We start from the raw sequence: 21,492 nt of genomic DNA, 5'->3' as shown, positions 1-21,492 counted from the left end.
CACATGTCACATAGAGCAGGTTCTACAACGCCACTGGAAGGCCTGGAAGAGCATCTGCAACTGCTGTTTCTTCCTTTTTGTAAGCACTGAAAACGTGAACACTTTCCCAACGTTTTCAGATATGCCCAGGCACGCCAAGCTGAAGACGGGGCTAATGGCATTCTTCAGTATGGTTTATCTCCTTGCCTTCCTGGGCACCAACCAGCCCCAATCTTGCCAACCCAGCTGCCCCAGGCTGGAGGCCATCCTGTTATGCCTCCTCCCTGCAGTTCCACTCCTCCTTTTCTTCTTCCTCAACCACCGGCATACTTATGGTCATCTTATTTGTCATCACAGTGGAGTGCCTGACACCATGGAGACCCGGGAACCCCACCTATCTCAGGTCCTGCAAAGGTCAGGCGAACAGGCAAGAAGTTTAGAAATAAAGTCATCTGCCACCTCCAGAAAGAACAGAACAACCCCTACACTCCAAGAAGAAGTCAGCAGGCCAGTGGGAACTGCCAGTCTAGCCCAAAACAACCTAGGCATGTGGGGTGCTCCGAGGTTCATGCTTGTGTCCTGCAGGCTGGAGCCCACACCAGGGTCTGCAGTCTGTTCTGGACCGGAACTAGCACTTTAGCTGGTTACCCAGGTGTCCCCGATGGGGAAAGGGTGGAAAGATTGAGAATCTTCAGCACAGAGGATCACCTCGCGTGGCAGCAACCAGCCCTGCCTGCGTGGCACCAGCAGCCCCAGATTAGAGGCGGTCCCATCAGGCCTCATCCGTGCAGCATCTCTCCTGCTTTTTTTTTTTTTTTACCTCATGGCCCTAATCCCGTACTTTGGGTCATCCTCCTTGTCACAGTGGGTCACCAGACACCGTAGAGCCTCGGGAAATGCACAGATATGGGATCCTGCAGCATCCAGGTGAACATGCTGGAAGTCAGAGAGGAAAGTCCTCTGAAGCTTCCAGAAGGAATGGAACGGACCCGGCACTGAAGGAAGAAGCAGGGCTCCCAGTGGCGGATGCAGGCCCCACACATGGCAGCAGTAAACGTGCAAGGTGCTCCTTGGCCTGCGTCTGTTTCTTGAAAGCTGGAGCCGTGCAGAGGCACGGAGTCACCCTTCCACACACAAAATAAGCTGTTGGGCTGGCTGCTTCACCCAGCACCTGGGCCATGCCATAGAGAACGTTGGATGCTGCTTTCCTGCTGGCTGCAGTGTCTGCCACTTTAGCGACCCCAATAACACTTCTCCCACAGGGACTCCCTGGTGTCCAGCTCTCAAGCCTGGGGTTTCTCAGCACCCAGTAATTCCAAAAGAAATTGTCTACCATGGGATGACCAAGTGCCAGAAACAAACAAAACAAAACAAAAAAATCTGAGGGAAGTCCATTCGTCACTTTGACTTTTCAAAGGTGACATTTGTCCCTCTTTGAAATCTTGAGTGCATGAACAGGCTATTCTAATAAATGTCTGATTCATACTGATTGAAAGGTGAATTCTGATTCCAAGGTACTTTTCATTCTCATATTATGTCTGCTTTCCCTGGGCCCCTCTAAATGGAAGCGTGATGACTACTTGTCTTCTTAGCACTGTGGGGACATGGAGCCTTAGATGGAAGTGTGTCAAAAACAACATTCCATAAATGACTGTCACTTCCAATTTTCAAGAAATGTGGGAAACTATCCATGATGTATAGAACACTGTTGACCAAAAATGCACATTTGGTAATGTAAAAATGAATGGTATAAACTATTCTACATATGTATGCCCATCATGGCAATTTGGACATCAAAAAATATGGCCAAATTCAGGAAGAGGAACCTGTAAGCTCATGGCCGTTAGGAAGCTTAACTTCTGTGTACTAGAACCTATCAAAGTTATTTCTCCATGTCAATCTGTCCAAACAAACTGTGAGATGTTTATTTCTACAGAATTCCTATAGAATCCTAATGGGTATGACCCTTCTGACCCCATCCTCAAAGCACTGGTGCCAGTGGAATTGCACTTGCTTGTGCCTCCCCCTATTTTGTTAAGAGTGGAAATATTTAGTGACAGGATGGGTTGGGAAGGTACTGTAGTAATGCTGAAGACCCCTGGCTGAGTAGGTCAGGTCTCCTGAAGCCCGAGCCTTTTTACAATAAATAAATTATAAGAAGTTAGAAAAAAATAAAAAGAAAATGGAAATCATTCTCTTTCCTTACTCACCACAAAGAGAAACACACAGGGTCTAGACATGTCTGTTGGAGCCAGGCTTGTCCTAGGAAGATGGGAAGTGCTGAGCAGGAGCCCTGGGGATGGAGGGCAGGTGATATGGGGCTCCCAGGGAGATGCAGCCAGGGTTAGAGCCTGGCCCACTCAGGCTGGCAGGGTCTTTCTGAAGACCAGGAAAGATAGCACAGGACACTGAAAGCTTAAGCGACCCATCTGAATCTCAGCAGCCCTGCCACGGGGGGCCTGTTCAGCCCTGAGGATCTCAGTCACTGAAGGCAGGTGGCTGGTGGAAGGGGCTAGGGAACTTCCTACTGCCAATGTGGGAGTCCACTGCCCTGCCCACTGGAGAGAGCCTCCTTGGTGCAGGGCCTAGTTCCATCAGCCTGTGGGTCTGTCAAGGGGGGCATGCTGACCTCTGTGGCCATGCCCATCTACCAGAGCCTTATCTCCTCAGTCTGGAGAAGGGTAGGACAGTGGAGACTGGATAGGGCTTGAATGGCAGGCCTCCTAAAAATACAGTGCGTCATGAGCTGTGGCCTCTCCTCTCCTCTCTGAGCAGAACAAGATGACCACCTCTGTCCTGTCTCCTCGCAGTGCGCAGCACTGTAGCAGGGCTCCTGGCTGTCACCTCCCCCTGCTCTGCCTCCCTAACCTTGCACACTTCTCAGGCAAGGCAGAGATCAAGCCTCTAGAATCTTGGCACAGCCACAGGAGGAGTGAGCCAGAAGAGAACCAGGGCAGTGGAGGCGCAGGCTGCGCTCTCACTGGTGCCACAAACCTAGGATGTGTTCCCAGGCTGCCGTACAAGGGGTACTCGGTGTGGGTCCCAGCGCCCTTCAGTGGCCTGGATGATTGGCTGCAGCTGCAGCTTCTTCCAGTTACTGAGCAACGGGGGCCTGTATCATTTCCAAAGGTTTTCAGACAATCCCCGGCGACTCCTGGCAGAATGTGGTTATTTTGGCGATCTCCAGAAGGGCACAGGGCCTTGCCCCCAAGTAGCACCCAGCAATCTCCGCGTCCACCCAGGCACTAAGCATTTGTGTTAGGCCTCTTTCTGGAAGCTCACCTTCTTCTGCTCGCCCTATGTCTTCCCCACCCAGGTACTTCTGGCCATCCTGCTTGTCAGCACATTGGGAAAACTGGGTGCTGGAGACTCGGAAACCGCCGTGCAGACCTCGAGTCCTTCCCAGGCCCAGCCAACAGGGAGGTGAATTGAAGAGAAACGTCGTCTTCTGCCTCCTGAAGGACCAGAACAGAACCTAGAAGTCGTGCACCAGTGAGGCTGCAGGTGCAGCCCACAACAAGGCCGTAACGTGGGGCGCTCCCTGATCCACTCTTTTTTTTTCTGGAGGCTGGGGCTTACCCAGCCGAGGTCGCCCTTTAGGACAAGGAATCAGAGCTTTGCTGGCTGCCTTACCTCGCTGGGGCAGAGCCGGAGGGAATCGCTGCTGAGGCTGTCCTGTGGGCTGCTGTGCCTGCCCCTTTAGTGACCCCACGGAAACACCTCCCCAACAAGTAATCCACAGTGTCCTGCTTGCCAGCCTAGGCTTCCTCATCACCTGGTGTTTCCAAAGAGAACAATCTACACTGGAATGACCAAGCTCTAGAAACAGGAAGATGGAAAGAATCTGTGGAAAGTCGTTTGTCATCTGGATTCTTAGAAGATACACATTTTCCCTTCTTGTTATATTCAGTAGTGCATGAAGCAGATATTACAGTAGACATGCAATTCACATTAAAGTTGATAGAAGGGTGAAGTCTTATTCTAAGATACTTTGTGGTCTCAAATTTGTCTGTTCCCAACCCCATGATGCCCTTAAAAGCTGGACAGTTATAATTGAGAGTGGAGGTAGAAAGAAACTAGCTAGGCAGATAGATCACAGTCTTCAGTGGAACGTCCCTTCTAAAGAAAAGCAGCCCAAGAAATCACTTCTCTTTAACAAAGAGCAACCTGGAAGATAAGGGCTGCAATCATAGATAAGGAAGCTAGAAGCTTATATGAGAGGGTGTGCCTGCAGCTGCACCAAAAGAAGGGACCATGTTAGGCCAGACACATTCAACATGGGGGGCTCCACCCAACTTTTTTGCACATGCACATTAGGAAAGAGATAAGCAACTTGGAGTAGCTCAGGCTAAGAACCCACCTGCATAATAAAAGATTGGAGTGTGGGCTGCTAGAGATTCGTGCTCTATGGAGATGACACACCTGGTCCTAACCATTTTTTCATGCCCTATGTGGATAAGACACTCCCTTCCACTAGCTCATCTATAAAAACCATTGCATTTCACTGCTGAAAGGCAAGTGTTTTTGAGGATCCCTCTCTGCAGCAGAGAGTTGTTCTCTTTCTTTCACCTACTAAACCTCTCCTGTAACATCACCCTTGGTGTGTCTGCATTCTTGATTTCCTCAATCATGAGACCAGGCATCACCCCATATGATGAGGCCACTTGATCATGACTTGTCTCTTTGCTCCTTGGGACATGGAACCTTCAATGAAAGTGTGTCCAAAAGGACATTTCATAAAGTGCTCTCACTTCCAATCTTCAAGCAATGTGGGAAACTATCCACGATGTGTAAAAAACTTTTGGCTGAAATGCACAATTTCTAATACAAAATGAGTCCCCATTATGTATGTGTGTTATGGCCATTGGGATATCATCACATATTGCCACATTTAGTAAGAGGGACCCGTGAACTTCTGGCTAAGAAACTTAACTTCTACATACTGTCACCTATGAAAGATAGTTCTTCCTGCATTTATCCAAACCAATCTTGAAATGTCTATCTTGTATAAAATTTCTATATAACCCCAGTGAGTTTCACCCTTCTGGCCCCGCCCTCACTGCACTGGTACCAATGGAATTGCATTTGCTCATGCTTCCTCCTTGACAGGTCATAAACATTTAGCGACAGAATGGACCCAGAAGGCACTAAAGCAAGAGCTGAAGCCTTCTGAGTAGGTGAGTAGACATGGCCTGCAGCCTGGACATCTTCACAATAAATAGATTGTAGGTCAAGTTAGAAAAAAAATGGAAATTATTCTTTTTCTTTGAACACCACAAAGAGAAATGCACAGGATCTAGACATGTCTGTGAAGCCAGATTTGTCCTGGGAAAGTGACAAGGGCTGAGCAGGAACCCTGGTGATAGAGGGTGGGTGAGATGCAGTCCTTATGGAGAGACCACTAGGGTCAGTCCTTGGCACACTGACACTGGCAGGGGCCTTCTGAAGAGCAAGGGAGATGGCCCAGGACATATGCCTGAAGTGACCTGTCTGAGCCAAAGATCTGTTTAGGTCCACCTGAATCTCAGCAGCCTTGTCAAGGCAGGTGTGATCAGCCCTGGGTATCAGTGACAGTGGAGGCCAGCAGCTGGTGGGTGGGGCACACGCATGAACTAAAGGGAGTGGATAAAGAGAGAGAGTTCTGTGTGCGAATCTTTCTTGGTGGATCAATAGGGAGGTGAAGTCTTTGGCATATCCTCAAACCCAGCTTATGAGATTGCAATCCCAGTGAAGTTGGGACAAGTTGGCACTGCTCAACCAGGCCACCCAATACACCATGTCCCTTTTCCACTACAGCTGGCCCTGGATGGACACGCCATAGAGTCTAGAAGATGGGACCCTAACCAGTAGTGGTGCTGGTGTGTGGCATGAAGGGCGCTAGGGGAGGCCCTCCAGGTGGGAGGAAGAGCCAGCCTCTCTTGTGGGGCCCTAGGCAAGTCACTGCCATCTTTGGGCCACTGTTTCCTCATCTGGAAAATGCAGTAAGTCTGTTGTGCAGGCCTCTCAGGGTCATGATAAGGTGCAACGGAGGAAGGAAATTTGAGAGTTCTTGTGCCTGCCTCTTCCTGAGAGGGGTGATGGTGAGAACAATGGTGATAGCCACAAGCAACTGGGTCCTCAGGAGGCCCTATGAGGAAGGTGTTCCCATCACACTGAAATGCCTAACCTTGTTTTTACTCTAACTCGCTACTTTGAATTTTATCCTGTTTGTCTCTTTAATCACCTAGCCTTTCTTCTCATGTAAATAAGACTCTCTCTAGCTGGGAAAGCCGGACAAACTCTGATTGACCCCTTAGTTTACAAGACACTAAGGGCTCCTTACCCAACCCCCTTCAGCAAGGAGTTGACCTGTGTAAGCAGATCCTCAGCATTTCAAAGGAGCCCAATTAACTGATAAGGTACTGGCACCAACAGTGTATGAAGTTCCCAGGATTTTTCTCAAAGAGATAACAACATAAAGCCTTGAGTGCTTGTCTGGCATAGCACTTATATCTAATTATAATGAAGGATTTAGAGCCCTGCACCTGGTACGGTTGCTCTTTTTGTAACCATTTGTCTTTTAAATTGTTTATCTCTTTGTAACCATTTGTTTTTTTGATTCTTGCATGTTTTTACTTCTGTAGAATTATTGCATTTGAGTTCCCCTCACCTTCCTAAACCTAGGTAAAAAAGTTAATCAAGCCCCTTCCTTGGGGCCGAGAGAATTTTGAGCATTAGCCATCTCTTTGGCTGCCGGCTTAATAAAGGACTCTTAATTCATCTCAGAGTGTGGCATTTTCTCTAACTCGTTGGGTATAACGACACTTCTCAGGTGAGGAAACAGTCTCAGGGAGGCCCAGGTGCATGCCCGAGATTACACATGCAGTGAATGTTGGAGCCGGGAGTAAATCTAGAATCCAGGCCTACTGGAGGTGGTAGAAGCATTGCACCAGCTGACTCAGGCAGTTATCAATGATCTGAGGTCGGTGGGGCTGGGGTGTAACTTGGTGAGGGAAGCACAGTCTCACTGCCCCTGTTTCTGACTCTGCTAATTAGGGACATTTTTAGAGAGTCCAGATGGGGCTTCAGCAGCAGGTGAGTGGGCCTGGGGCCAGAATGGGCTCCAGGGAGTCAAGGACAGGGCTCCTCCCTCCCAGCTGGAGTTCTCCACATCAAGAGAGCACAGTGTCTTCCTCCTCTGGCCCTACCCTCCTGTGGCCACAGTGCTTGGAATGCCTTCATTAGAGAGACCAGAGAAAGAGCCTGGAAGAGCTGGGCTCAGAGTAGATTTGGGGAAGAGTGAGGCTGGGGAAGACCTAACTTAGTGACTTATTGAAATCTCACCATAGAGATAACTAGAAGGTGCTTGGTGTCTTTGTAGGCCAGCTGTGGAAAGAGAAGGGAAAGATTTTGGGTAAGGAGGCTGAGGGTCCTTGGTGGCTCCAAGTAGGAGATTGGGTAGGGGGATCAAGGAGACATGGGTTGGTGACAGTTCAAAGGACGGGCCTTGTGCGGGAACTGAGAATTGGTGCTCATCACTGCTACCACCTTGATGGCACAGGGTGCTGTGCCTTCTGTGGGCATACTTCTCACTGATTTTCTGATGTTGGACATTATCATATAGGATTATACGGATGTGTGTGAGACTAGGGCAGGAAGGGTGGGGACCAGGATCCTGAAACTTGTGGGGACAGAGTCTTGGACTGAGCCCTGAGATTGCAGCACTCAGCAAACCTCCTTTCCTGAGAACCTACCGATGTCCCTGTGAATGGGGGTGTCTGGCCTATCTTTTCTATGAGTAATGGAGACTCCATCAAAGACTACTCCTTGAGTAGTGAAGCTGCAGAACTGAGTCTCAGCCTCTGCCTTACGTGGTACCCACTGGAGAAGAGAGAAATTGGGCCCTTCCTAAGACAGGCAGTTCCTAAGTGGTTGAGTACATTCTTTGTTTCCAAGGCCTCAGTTTCCCTGTCTGTCATGACAGAGAATCAGGGTAAAAGGTCACTGGAACCTCAAGTCCCTTCTGTAGAGCCTAAAACCTGATGCAGGTCCAAGTCCTGGTTTGTGCACATGCCCTGACCCTGGCGGCCCTGGAGGTGGTGCAGCATAGAAAGTATAGGGGATGAAGGCTAGTTGTGGGCCAGGGAGCCTCTCTGATAGACCTTGTCTGTCTACCCTTTAGGAAAATATAATCAACACTAATAAAGGAGGAAGGTGAGCAGGTGGGGCTCTCGCCTTGAGGGAAGGTGTGGATGTGATAGTCAGAGACCACCCTGGGGAGGGCACTCACTGGCTCCATCCTCTGCATCTTAGATTTACTGGGAAGGTTTGATACACAGAGAAGGAGGATACCCATGCCAGTGGCGAGTTTGATTAGGGGACTAGAATCAATGATAAATTCCTAGAGGAGGGACTGTTTATATCCAACTCTGAGAACAGGTTGGGGCTACCTGGAATTGGAGGGGAGGGTGGGGCCCCTTAAAAGAAAAGTCCCAGAGACTGGCCCCTTCCCCCTCCCTCCCCAACAAGCTCCCTTTATTATCTTCCACCCAGGACCTGTCAGAATCCTGCCCTTCCTTTGGTCTCCAGATCTAAGTCCTCCAATACAGGTGCTTCAGTGACAAGAGATAATTATCATCTTCCAGCTGAGGAGGAATTTGGGGTTTGGTTCTAGTCCATGGTGTGACACAGTCAGAATAAAAGGTGAGGGGCTAGCAGATTAGCCAAGGGTAGGAGAGGACTCTATTGTGTAGCCAGCTTCAGAGAGCCTGTGGCCATGGCTCCCTGGTCAACATTAGGACCTGTTGCATGGGGACTCCTGGGTAGGCAGTGGGAAGCCTGAGGTGTGGCTCCTGGTAGCCTCACAACTGCCACTATTTCCTGAAGCTCCTACTTGTCCTGTCAGCTGAGTCTCCATCCCAGAAGGCCAACAACATTCTCAAGACCAAGAACAGGCCATGGTGAATCTCAGGGCCACTGAGTGCCTGGGCTGGCAGAAGCAGAATGCCTCAGGGCTCAGTGACATTTGGGCTGAGCATGGGCTTTGGGAGTCAGACAGCTGCACTGGGCTCCGAGCTGCACCGGGACCAGCTCTGTGTCTGGGGCAGGGGCCTCACTTTTCTGGAACTTGAGACACCATAGTCATAAATTTAACACACCCTTCTAAATGCTTTTTCTTTTGTATCTATATTTCTCTATAATCCTCATGTACTACTGATCAGGTTATTTAAATTAATAAACATGTTATACAGTGTATATTATTCTTCCTCATGATTTCTTTACTATATTGTATGGTTCCACGCATATGAGGTACTTATGGTTGTTCCATTCTCAGAAACATAAAGTAGAGGAGTAGTTTTCAGGGTAAAAAGGAAGGTAAAGGGCGATTCTTGTTTAACAGAAACAGAGTTTCAGTTTTGCAAAATGAATAAAAATCCCTATGAATGCGGATGATGGTTACAGAACAATGTGAGTGTGATTAATTCCTTTGACCTGCACATTAAAAATTGTTAAAATAGTTAATTTTATGTATATTTTACCAAAAGGTATGAAATGACTCTTAAAAATTAGCAGAGTATAGATATCTGCAAGAGCATAAATGGATATCAAAATATAATCCTGCATTTAAAAATTGATGTAAAACAATCCATACCATATAATACCATTTATATTAAATCCAAAAACCAAAACTGAGGTTCCGGCTTCTGGTAATGGTGAAGTAGCTAGTTGAACTAACGCTCTCACAAAGAAAAATGATGAATACTGAATAAAATAGTATGTATCATTATAAACCTTCTATATATAATACATACATGAGATATGTGTGTATAAGAAGTGAATGAGGATGTCCCCTGTGCCCTCTGTAGAAGAGATAAGTATTGAAATTAGAATCCAGCCCAATCAACACCCTCTTTAAAAATCAACACCCTTCAATGGGACACAACAGAATCCAGAGTCTCTATAACTCTTCTATACAGTCTCTAGTGCACAATTTTCAAATTCATGAGATGGGTGAAGACACATGAAAATGTAATACATACACAAGATAAAAAGCAGACAGTAGACATTTCTAAAATGTCTGAGACATAATCAGCAGACAAAAATTTGAAGGCAGCGGCTGGGTGCGGTGGCTCATACCTGTAACCCCAGCACTTTGGGAGGCTGAGGCAGGTGGATCACGAGGTCAGGAGATCGAGACCGTCCTGGCTAACATGATGAAACCCTGTCTCTACTAAAAATACAAAAAATTAGCCAGGCATGATGGAATGCATCAGTAGTCCCAGCTACTCAGGAGGCTGAGGCAGGAGAATCACTTGAACCCAGGAGCAGATGTTGCAGTTAGCCAAGATCGCACCACTGCACTCCAGTCTGGGTGAAAGAGTGAGACTCCGTTTCAAAAAAAAAGAATTTGAAGTATGCTCATGGTGACAAAGGAAAATATTCTTATAAATGAACAAATGTGGAAACTCAGCAAAGAAATGAAAAATAGCCAAATATAAAAATAAGAAATAAAAATAATAATTTGAGCTTATGTATAGATCAGAAACAGAAGACATAGCAATAGAAATTGTCCAATCTGAAGATACAATTTGAAAAGTTTTAAAAAGTTTAAGGAAAATGAACAGAGCCTTACAGACCTGTGGGATGATTGAGTCTGATAAAAGGGGAGAGACAGAAAAACTTAAATGGGGTACAAAAGTAAATCTACAAAATTTAAAGAAAATAAACTGAGCCTTAGAGACCCATGAAATGACTGAGTCTGAGAAGGAGAAGAGGGAGAGAGAAGAATTAGAATGGGTATAAAAGTAAATCAACAACTAATATGAAAACTCCCAAAAATTGTTCAAAAAATAAATGTGTATATCCAAAGGTCCACAAACCCCTTTGGATAGGGGTTTTGGGAGGGGCTCATAGCAAATTCTCTTTTTCCTTTTGATTACTCATCAGTGCCTGAACCATAAGGCACAAGCAATATGCACCTCATCATGAGAGCTCATGACAGCAGCAAAGGAAGCGGAAGCTCAGAAAAGAGAAGGCCACTGTTCTTGCTTGCATGACAGCAGCACTTGTTAGAGCAACTGAGTGACATGCATAATTCTTTCTAAAGTGAAAGTCTCTTTTGCTTCTGCAGTTTTACAAAGGACCATCCCTGGGCCTGTCCTGAGAGTGTGCAATCATAAACAATGTTCAGATGATTACCCAGGCATTTAGTAATGATAACCAGATCAGATGAAGTGATCACAGGGATATAGCCGGACTCTTGGTAATCAGGACTGAAGTGCTGATTGATTAAGGTGCTGTATTTTCACTGCCTTGACAGGCAGCAAACTGCCTGCCAAACACAGGCTAAACCTGACTACACATCAGGCTGGAAAAGAGTCAATTGACCATTTATGTCTAGGTGATGAGTGTGCTTTAGTGTGGGCAGGGAAGGCAACTCTCGATAAAGACCCCAAACTGCTTTTTAGATCAAAGCAAAAGCCCACTAGCAGCTGGTGCTTCTGACTGAGGTGGTTTTTAATGTATTATGAAACCAGTAGGCCAAAAGCAGTTAAAGTTGAGCAGATGTCCTCAGTTATGGGTGGTTAATCCAGTTTGTATTGTGAATTGTTTGAGGGAAAAATTACCACTCTAGGGCTACTGGAGCAGTTAAAACCGTGGCACCACTCATTGGACTAATGAGATTGACAGCAGTTATTCATTACATATAATCATGGAAAGAGGGAATTATGTAAGGTAAACAGACCCACACAGGGATTGCTCTTGGGAGCAGAGAGAACAAACAGGAGTTGTCCGGGGAAGGCTTTATAGTATCAAGGGATGAGATGCTCCTGGTTCCCACAGGAGGTTGTTATTGGTTTGTCTGAATAATTCTGTGATCTTGGGGGAAACTGAAACACATTACTCCTACCAACTGCTAAGACTACAGTAACATACTATAATAGTATAATGCAGTAATGTACTATATACCGTAATACTAATTACAGTATGTTCTCACTTTGTTGATAGGTTCTTGGAAACTGACTTTAGGTGAAACAAAATACTACATACCATAGGAAGTTAACTCTTGTTTGTATCAATTAACCAATGGTAAAATTGGTTTTATTATATAGTACATTGTTTTACTTAAAGTGTCAGTTTCCAAGAATCTATCAATGACATTTAGTGAGCACTTACTGAACATGTATTTTAGTGATGTGTAATAGAAAGTAGCTATATAAAATATACTATATAAAGTATACTATTTATGTACAAAACTACACGTGCCACACATTACAGTCATGAACCACATAACAATGTTCTAGTAATGGACAGACCATATATATAACCTCGTTTTGTCACGAGTAGGTATATGTAAACCTACCTTTAAAGGCCAAGGATGTTGAGAGGTTGAAGAAAGAGGCTGACAAAGTTTCTCAGAAAGAAACATTTAAGAGGGACTTATGAATAGAAGCTATGTCTCAGATGGCTGAAGATGGTGGATCCCCGCATTGTTACCTCCTAAACCCAGACACTTATCACAGGAAAGGAATGTGTAGGACAATTGAAATCACTATATAAATTTGCCTAAGGGTAGGATTAATGCTAAGTACCTCTTCACAATAACATCAAGGCTGTTTTGACTTAAGAGTAGGGCTTACAGAAACAGTAGGTTTCAATATAAAACATAGGTACTTGAACCCCCCAACAATTAGAGGAAGTACCCATGTTATAATTTTAATTTTTTATTTGGTAATTTAAAATCTTAAAGTCTTGTTATGATAAGTAATTTTAAGTTTCTCACTAAAAATTAGCATTGCTAAGCATTAAACTAATAGTTTGAGGAAAGTTTTTACCCCAGCACCAGTGAGTGGAAAATAGAACTCCAGGCTTCACCCCTTTGGGTCCTGAGTGACTGAAGATGTGAACCAACTCATATACGGCCAAATGAGGACAGAGTGAAAAGTTTCTAGCTGTAGCTATTTTCAGGCAGGACTTCCTCCTTATGCTATATATGAGGCTAGGCATGGTGGATCTCACCTGTAATCCCAGCACTTTGGTAGGCTGAACGGGGAGGAGCTCTTGAAACCAGGAGTTCAAAACCAACCTGGTCAACATAATGTTAGCACCATACCCTTCACCTTTTCTATAAAGAAATGAAAAAATTAGCCAGGCATAGTCGGGTGTGTCTGTGGCCCCAGCTACTTGGGAGGCAGAGGTGGGAGGGTTATTTAAGCCTAGGAGGTAGAGGCTGCAGTGAGCTGAGATCAGGCCACTGCATTCCAGCCTGGGTGACAGAGGGAGATCCGCTTTCTCTTTCTCTCCCTCACTCTGTGTGTGTGTGGAGAGAGGGGTGTGTGTGTGGGTGAGTGTGTGTGTATTATTCAAGATGAAAACAACATAATGACAAATTTCTATTTTTATTTTGTTGAGACAGAATCTCACTCTATCACTTAGGCTGGAGTAGAGTGGTGCAATCTCTACTCACTGCAACCTCCGCCCCCCAGATTCAAGCAGTTCTTCTGTCTCAGCCTCCTGAATAGCTGGGATTACAGGCGCCTGCCACCACCTCGCCTGTCTAATTTTTGCATTTTTAGTAGAGAAAGGATTTTGCCATGTTGGCCAGGCTTGTTTTGAACTCTTGTGCTCAAGCGATCCACCTACCTTGGCCTCACAAAGTGCTGGGATTACAGGCGTGAGCCACAGCAACCAGCCAATGAAAATTATTTTTAAATTTTAGATTTTACAATCTTTCTGGCCTCTTGGCTTTTGAAGAAGACCGAGCTTTGGAAATAGGTAACCCTGTATTGCAGCAATGTGCAACAGAAGTAAAATGTGAGCCATGTGTATCAATTAAAATTTTGTAGTAGCAGCATAAAGAAAAAGAAAAATGAGTAAAATTGATTTTGATAACCCAATATATCCAAAATATTTTAACATATAATCAGAATTAAATTATTTAAGATATATATATATAAAACTAAATCTTTAAAATACTTTCTTGTATTCTTCCCCGTCATATATCAGTTCATACTGTATACAATACAGGTGCTCAGTAACCCCCTGCGGCCAGTGGCTGCCACATTGCAAGTGCATCTCTGAGAGCTCTGACTTTTCCGACCTTAGGGAGGTAAAGGGCCTGAATTCTCCTTTTCTGCCAGATGGGAGGGAATGCCCCTTCTCTGCCAATATCTCTCCTGTTTCAAGGATAAGAGAGGTGGCACTTTGAGAGATGGATGTGGTGTACAGGAAACAAGTGCTCACAGTGCTGTTCGCTGCTGCTTGGTGTCGACTCATCACTCCTCCAGAGATCAGGCAGCAGTCCAAAAAAGATTGGGCTCCAGAAGGGAAAACTTCATGGTTTTAGATCAGTCCATAGCCTTGACTTCCAGAACTTAGATGTCAAAAGAATGGATTAAAGACAAACTTTTTATCTTGCAATTTGGCCTTGGCAAATTAAAATAGAACGAAATAAAAATATGTCACCATAAACACCAATTAAACACAAAGGAAGGGAATAAGAACAAAAAATAGGATAAAATAACCACAACAAACAAATAGAACTATTAACAAAATGGAAATAGTCCATTGTTTCCAGAATTAAAATGAATATATTCATGGAGTAAAATTTCCAATAAAAATAAATACGTTGGCTAAAAAAACAAGATTTATTTTTTGCTGTCTGTAAGAGACTCACTTTAGATCTAAGCAAACAGATAGGCTAAAAGTGGCAGTATGAAAAATACTTCGTAGGATAATTGCAATCAAATGACAGCAAGAGGGGTCATAATTATGCAAAATACACATTAAGTCAAAACTGAAATAAGAGACAAAGATAGATATGATATAATGACAAAAGAGTTGATTCACTGGGGAAGTTGTATTAATAATAAATATATGTTCACTTCACATCATGGTTCCCAAACATATAAAGCTAACATTGACACAAATGAAGAAAGAAACAGCTATGCAAAAATAGTAAGAGACATAATTACCCCACTATCAGTAATGACTAATAAAGCCAGACAGAATGTTAACATGAGAACAGAGGATTTGAATAACACTGCAAACCGTGTAAACCTAAAAGACATATAGAAAACACTAGTCACAGTGAACAGAAGTAAAAAAGAAAAAAGAAGAAAACACTCCACACAACAACATCAGAATACCCAATCTTTTCAATAGGTCATGAAACATTCTCCTGGGTAGATGACCTACTAGGATGCAAAACAAGTTTTACTAAATTTTAAAATATTAAAATATGGGCCAGACATGGTAGCCCATACCTATAATTCCAGCATTATGGGAGGCTGAGGTTGGAGGATTGAGTGAGTTTAGGAGTTCAAGGCCAGCCTGGGCAACATAGGGAGACCCTGTCTCTACAAAATATAAAATAAAGAAAATTAGCTGGGCATGCCTGTGCTTCCAGATACTAATGAGGCTGAGGTGGGAGGATTTCTTGAGCCTAGGAGATCAAGGCTGTGGTTAGCCATGATTGAGCCACTATGCTTCAGCCTGAGCAACAGAGCAAAACTCTGTCTCAAAAAAAAAAAAATGAAAATATTACAAACTATCAGTTTTGATTAAAAGGAAATAGTATTAGAAATTAAGAGCAGAAAAAATGCTAGAATATCTACAAACATGTGGAAATTAACACACTCTTGAGCATGCTCTTCTTCAATGGTTGGAAGGCAATATTGTGAAGATGTCCACAGTACCCAAAGTGATCTACACATTCAATGTGATCTCCATCAAATATTAACTGCCTTTTCAATATGCAGAAATACAAAAACATTTCTAAAACTCATATGGACTCTAAAGGGACTATAAAAAGCCAAACAATCTTCAAAAAAAGAAATTATATTGGAGGCATCACACTCCTTGACTTCATAATGTATTAGAAAACTATAGTAACCAAACCATTTGGTACTGGCATAAAGGCAGACAGACAGACCAATGGACCAGAATAAGGCACAGAAATAAATTCTCATATATATGGCCAAATGAAGAGTTATTTGTATATTCATATTCATTGCAGCATTATTCACAAAGGCTGACAGGTGGAAGCAACCCAAATGTCCTTCAGTGAATAAGCAGATAAAGACAATTTGGAATACACAAATAATGGAATATTATTCACTTTTTGAAAAGCAGGAGATCTGATTATTTTTACACTAAGGATAAATCTTGAGGACATTATGTAAGTAAAATAAACTAGTTACAAAAAGACAGACACTGTGTAATTCCAGCTAAGTAAGAAATCTAAAGTAGTTAAACTCCTAGAAACAGAAAGTAGAACAGTATTAGTCAGAGCCTTAGGGGAGGAGATAAGGGGATAGTTGTTGTTTTATGATTATTGAGTTTTAGTTTTGCAGTATAAAAACATTCTAGAGATATGTTATTTATCAAAGCAAATACATTTAATAATATTTAACTATGTACTTAAAATATTTAAGATGGTAAATTGTACATGTTTTTGACACATTAAAATTGAAAAACCTTCTAAACAGATACATATTTATAAACATTTTCCAAAAATTACCTTCAAATCATAAAAATAACATAAAAACAATAAAGACACCAGGTGCAGTGGCTCATCTATGTAATCCAAACACATCAGGAGGCTGAGGAGGGAGAATATACTGAGGCCAAAAGTTGGAGACCAGCCTGAGCAACATAATAAGCTCTCAACTACAGATAACAAGCAGAAGCAACTGGCAAATGAAAAAGTATATGAAACTTAAAACAGCACACACTTGACCTTGTGTTCAAGGGTCAGAAAACCTAATATTGTTAAGATGTCAATACTACTCACAGTGAAGTAGAAATTTGAAGTATTTTCTATCAAGACCCCAATGCTACATTTTTTGCAAAAATATTATTTTAAGTCCTAAAATTCATATAATATCTCAAGGCCAGGCTGGAAGGGATGCTGAGAATTTTTTTGCATAAATATTATTTGAACCCCTAAAACTCATATGGAATATCAAGGGACAATGAGTAGCCAAAATAGCTTCAGAGACGAACAAAGTTAGAGGTATCACACTTCCTGATTCCAAAACATATTACAAAACTACAGCAATACAAATAGAAAGACAAATAAATGATGGGACAGAATAGAGAACCCAGAAATAAACTCTCATGAATATCATAAAATAATTTTTAATCAAGTTGTCATGACCAAACAACAGGGAAAGAATAGACTCTTTAACAAATAGTGTTGTAAAACTGAATATCAAAATGGAAGAAAATAAAATTGGACTTTTTACTTGCACCATAGATAAAAATGTCTTAAATGAATTAAACACTTAAATGTAAGTAAGATAGCCATACAACTCTTAAAATAAAATATAGAATAAACAATTATGACATTTTTCTTGGTAATTTTTTAAATGTGACATTAAAAGCGGAAGTAACAAGAATAAAAACAGAAAAATCGGACTATATCAAGTGACATAAGCTTTCTGGACATCAAAAAAACATTGAATGGAGTAAAAATGCCACCGAAGAAATGATAAAAAAAAATCCCAAATTATATGTTTGATAGAAGATAATATCCAGAATCTATAAACAACTTCTAAAACTCAACAACATAAAGTGAATAACCCTATTTAAAAATGGGCAAAACGCTCTCTCACCACTCCTATTCAACATAGTGTTGGAAGTTCTGGCCAGGGCAATTAGGCAGGAGAAGAAAATAAAGGGTATTTGATTAGGAAAAGAGGAAGTCAAATTGTCCCTGTTTGCAGATGACATGATTGTATATCTAGAAAACCCCATCGTCTCAGCCCAAAATCTCCTTAAGGTGATAAGCAACTTCAGCAAAGTCTCAGGATACAAAATCAATGTACAAAAATCACAAGCATTCTTATACACCAATAAAGGACAAACAGAGAGCCAAATCATGAGTGAACTCCCATTCACAATTGCTTCAAAGAGAATAAAATACCTGGGAATCTAACTTACAAGGGATGTGAAGGACCTCTTCAAGGAGAACTACAAACCACTGCTCAAGGAAATAAAAGAGGATACAAACAAATGGAAGAACATTCCATGCTCATGGGTAGGAAGAATCAATATCGTGAAAATGGCCATACTGCCCAAGGTAATTTATAGATTCAATGCCATCCCCATCAAGCTACCAATGACTTCCTTCATAGAATTAGAAAAAACTACTTTAAAGTTCATATGGAACCAAAAAAGAACCTGCATCGCCAAATTAATCCTAAGCCAAAAGAACAAAGCTGGAAGCATCACACTACCTGACTTCAAACTATACTACAAGGCTACAGTAACCAAAACAGCATGGTACTGTTACCAAAACAGAGATATAGATCAATGGAACAGAACAGAGCCCTCAGAAATAATGCCGCATATCTACAACTATCTGATCTTTGACAAACCTAACAAAAACAAGCAATGGGGAAAGGATTCCCTATTTAATAAATGGTGCTGGGAAAACTGGCTAGCCATATGGATAAAGCTGAAACTGGATCCCTTCCTTATACCTTATACAAAAATTTATTCAAGATGGATTAAAGACTTAAATGTTAGACCTAAAACCATAAAAACCCTAGAAGAAAACCTAGGCATTACCATTCAGGACATAGGCATGGGCAAGGACTTCATGTCTAAAACACCAAAAGCAATGGCAACAAAAGCCAAAATTGACAAATGGGATCTCATTAAACTAAAGACCTTCTGCACAGCAAAAGAAACTACCATCAGAGTGAACAGGCAACCTACAAAATGGGAGAAAATTTTCGCAACCTACTCATCTGACAAAGGGCTAATATCCAGAATCTACAACGAACTCAAACAAATTTACAAGAAAAAAACAAACAACCCCATCAAAAAGTGGGTGAAGGACATGAACAGACACTTCTCAAAAGAAGACATTTATGCAGCCAAAAAACACATGAAAAAATGCTCACCATCACTGGCCATCAGAGAAATGCAAATCAAAACCACAATGAGATACCATCTCACACCAGTTAGAATGGCAATCATTAAAAAGTCAGGAAACAACAGGTGCTGGAGAGGATGTGGAGAAATAGGAAGACTTTTACACTGTTGGTGGGACCGTAAACTAGTTCAACCCTTGTGGAAGTCAGTGTGGTGATTCCTCAGGGATCTAGAACTAGAAATTCCATTTGATCCAGCCATCCCATTACTGGGTATATACCCAAAGGACTATAGATCATGCTGCTATAAAGACACATACACACGTATGTTTATTGCGGCATTATTCACAATAGCAAAGACTTGGCACCAACCCAAATGTCCAACAATGATAGACTGGATTAAGAAAATGTGGCACATATACACCATGGAATACTATGCAGCCATAAAAAATGATGAGTTCATGTCCTTTGTAGGGACATGGATGAAACTGGAAATCATCATTCTCAGTAAACTATCGCAAGAACAAAAAACCAAACACCGCATATTCTCACTCATAGGTGGGAACTGAACAATGAGAACACATGGACACAGGAAGGGGAATGTCACACTCTGGGGACTGTTGTGGGGTGGGGGGAGTGGGGAGGGATAGCATTGGGAGATATACCTAATGCTAGATGACAAGTTAGTGGGTGCAGTGCACCAGCATGGCACATGTATACATATGTAACTAACCTGCACATTGCGCACATGTACCCTAAAACCTAAAGTATAATAATAAAAAAAAAAAGATTCTATCAGGAAAACTTGGGAGGAGACTAAAAATTAGCATCAAAACCTTATTGCAATTATTTGTTTCCTGAAAATTGTATAAAAGGTGTACCTATAAATTCAAAATCACTGATATATCAATAGTATATATTATCAACCTGATAAATGTATACAGTACATATTATGCAATGAAACTTATTACCGAAAATCTAAAGAAGGTAGAGTTTCTTATCAATCCAATAAAGTGGTATTGCTCACTGTCAGCATATGATGAGTAAAAATAAAATAAAATAAAATAAAAATAAAAATGGGCAAAATACTCAACAGATGATTTTACAAAGCAGATATACAAATGGTCAAGAGGAATTTGAAAATATGCTCAAAACCACAAATCTTTATAGAAATAAAAAGCAAAACCCCAATGAAATATTACCTCACACTTATTAGGATGGCCACTATCAAACAAGAAAAAATAACAAATGTTTTCAAGGATGTAGAAAAATTGGAATATTGTGCACTGGTGGTGAAAAAAATAATAATGCAGCCATTATGAAGAATAGTAGAGAAGTTCCTAAGAATATTAAAAATGGAATTATCATATGATCTGGCAACCCCATTTCTGAATATCTATCTAAATATGCAAAGCAGGACCTGAAAGAATCATTTGCACCTGCTGAATCAAAAGAAAGTTTTATCTCTGGCAGATGAATCCACACATCACAAAGCAGTTTCACAGACAGCTTCTTTCTAGTATATATATATATATATATATATTTTTTTTTTTTTTGGAGACGGAGTCTCACACTGTTGCCCAGGCTGGAGTGCAGTGGCACGATCTCCACTCACTGCAAGCTCCGCCTCCCGGATTCACGCCATCCTCCTGCCTCAGCCTCCGGAGTAGCTGGGACTACAGGCACCTGCCACCATGCCCGGCTAATTTTTTTGTATTTTTAGTAGAGATGAGGTTTCACTGTGTTAGTCAGGATGGTCTCGATCTCCCGACCTCGTGATCTGCCCTCCTCAGCCTCCGAAAGTGCTGGGATTACAGGCGTGAGCCACCGCGCCTGGCCCACCTGCTTCATTCTTATTCCGCATCACTCAGTCGAAGCCACCATCACTTTCACCTGACCTGCGAAAAAGGTTCCTTGTTTCCATATTTGCCCTCTTTAGAACTAATTCTCCATAAAGCAACTGGAAAAAGCTTTTAAACATATGAATCTGATTGTGCCTCTTGCTTAAAACCCTCCAATGACTTCTCACCACATGGGAAATGAAATCACAGTCAAGTTTACCTATCTCACCTGAACTCTGCGACTTCATGTCCTCTCTTTGCATCCGCACCCCCTGTCCTCTGCCACTGGTCTCTGGTACCTCAAACGCACCCTGTTCACTCCCATTTCAGGGCCATTGCTCAACAGAATTCTCTGCCTGGAATTTTCTTCCTCAGAATATTTGCATGTCATTCCCTCTATTGCGAGGTCACTGGGATCGTAATGTAAATGTTATATCCTGACAGAGGCTACTGTGAGCTGAATAGTGTGTTTCCCAAAATTCATATGTTGACACCTTAACCCCCAGCACCTAAGGATGTGACTATATTTGGAGATAGTGTCATCAGAGAGGTAATTACGTTAAAATGAGGTCTTTGGGAGCAGAGGTTGGGGAGTCGGGAGATGGTCAAATTATACAAAATTTCAGTTAGACAGGAGAAATAAGTGCAAGAGATCTATTGCACTTGGTGACTATGGTTAATTTATTCTATTCTTGAACATTGCTAAGAAAGTAGATTTTGAGTGTTCTCACAACAAAAAAAAGATGGGTGTGTGAGGTAACACATATGCCAACTAGCTTGGGTTAACCATTTCACAATGTGTGCATATT

The sequence above is a fragment of the Pongo pygmaeus genome, chromosome 18 (assembly GCF_028885625.2).
Source record: "Pongo pygmaeus isolate AG05252 chromosome 18, NHGRI_mPonPyg2-v2.0_pri, whole genome shotgun sequence".
Taxonomy (NCBI): Eukaryota; Metazoa; Chordata; class Mammalia; order Primates; family Hominidae; genus Pongo; species Pongo pygmaeus.
The sequence above is the reverse complement of the archived record's forward strand: the minus strand, read 5'-3'. Positions refer to the sequence as shown.